This window comes from Octopus bimaculoides, chromosome 10 (genome assembly GCF_001194135.2).
Source record: "Octopus bimaculoides isolate UCB-OBI-ISO-001 chromosome 10, ASM119413v2, whole genome shotgun sequence".
Taxonomy (NCBI): domain Eukaryota; kingdom Metazoa; phylum Mollusca; class Cephalopoda; order Octopoda; family Octopodidae; genus Octopus; species Octopus bimaculoides.
The window spans coordinates 93,626,671-93,628,275 of record NC_068990.1 but is presented as its reverse complement, the minus strand read 5'-3'; the positions used below and the strand labels follow the sequence as shown (position 1 = coordinate 93,628,275).

At 43.1% G+C, this 1,605-nt stretch overlaps 1 protein-coding gene across 1 annotated transcript in view; it reads left to right on the top strand.

The window, feature by feature from the left end:
• The window catches only part of LOC106868465 (ATP-binding cassette sub-family C member 5), a 74,543-nt gene that overhangs the window by 46,765 nt on the left and 26,173 nt on the right, over positions 1–1,605 (top strand). The gene's annotated exons all lie outside the window — the stretch shown is intronic.

Here is a 1,605-nt window from a genome sequence, read left to right as displayed (position 1 = left end):
TGTTTGTCCCTCTGCCATTGCTTGACAACCAATGTTGGTGTGTTTATCTCTCTGTAACTTAACGGTTCGGTAAAAGAGACTGATAGAATAAGTACTAGGCTTATAAAGAATAAGTCCTGGGGTTGATCTCTTTGACTAACACCCTTTAAGGCGGTGCTCCAGCATGGCCGCAGCCAAATGACTGAAACAAGTAAAAGAGTAAAAGAGTAAAGATTGTTTGCCAACATAACATGGCAGTCCTGGTTTAGGACGAATGTTGCTGTAATTTAGCCGCAGGAGACATCGTCTCCAGCTGGCTATACAACACGATCTGTGTCCTTATATTTTCAAACAATCTAGCACCCCCTTGTTCCCTGGAGACGATGTCTGCTGGGGCTAAATTACAGAAACATTCATCCTAAACCAGGACTGCCATGTTATGTTGGCAAACAATCTTTACTACAAAGGACTGTTGCTGAATATCACACCAGACGAAATGCTTAGCTGCATTTCTTTCTGAGTTCAAATGCCACTGAGGTTGACTTTACCTGTCATCCTTTTGGGGTTAATTGAATAAGTGCCAGTAGAGGACTGGGGTTGTTGTAACTGGCCAGCTCCCTCCCACAAAATATCCAGCCTTGTACCTATGATAGAAAGGATTGTCATTATATGGAGCCAGGCTCGCTAGAAGAGATCATCTAGATTAAAATTAGCATATAGCGCTAAGCATCAGAAACAAAATTAACTTGTAAGAGGTTCAACTTCACACAGAGGACCTGGAATAGATTTTCAAGACATTTATATGCCATCAAATGTGGTATATTCATGTGACAAACACTGAAAACCATAACAGGATGATGGCCTGTGTTCGATTGAGTTAATCTATGGATTTTATCCAAGGACAAAAACAACATTTCAAAAGTGAGTGTCATGGGTGGGAGTTGGAAATGATGTTAATGAGGCACAGTGGTTGTGAAATTAAAGGGGTGGGGGACTGACCCCACGATTTCAATGTTCAGATCTTACTATTTATTACAAGTCATTGTTGTCCACTCTGTTTCAGTTTACATGGTTGAACAAAGTTAGAGCTCGTTCCACTTCACCATCATCATCTCTCTCTCTCTCTCTCCCTCTCTATCTCTCTCTCTCTCCCCCTCTCTCTCTCTCTCACTCTCTCTCTCTCACACACACTCTCTCTCTCTCTAATTCACTCTCCTTGTTTATCCAACTGGGTTACCTGTGTATCTTACCCTACAGCAAGACACCTGTCTCTGTCCCTCTATACCTTTAATCTCTCAACTGACATAAAGCCACACCCTTCAATACTACTTCCCCCTCTCAGTTGAGGGTTTTTTTGTCTTACAAGGTATTTGGCGACCCTGTTGGCGCTGGTGCCACATAAAAAAGCACCCAATACACTCTGAAAAGTGGTTGTCATTAGGAAAGGCATTCAGTTGTAGAAACCATGCCGAAACAGACAGTGGAACCTGGTGTGGCTCTCCAGCCTTGCCAGCCCCTGTCAAACCCATTCCAGCATGGGAAACGGACATTAAATTATGATGATGATGAGGTTCTACTACTACTACTACTACTACTACCACCACCACCACCACCACCACCACCACC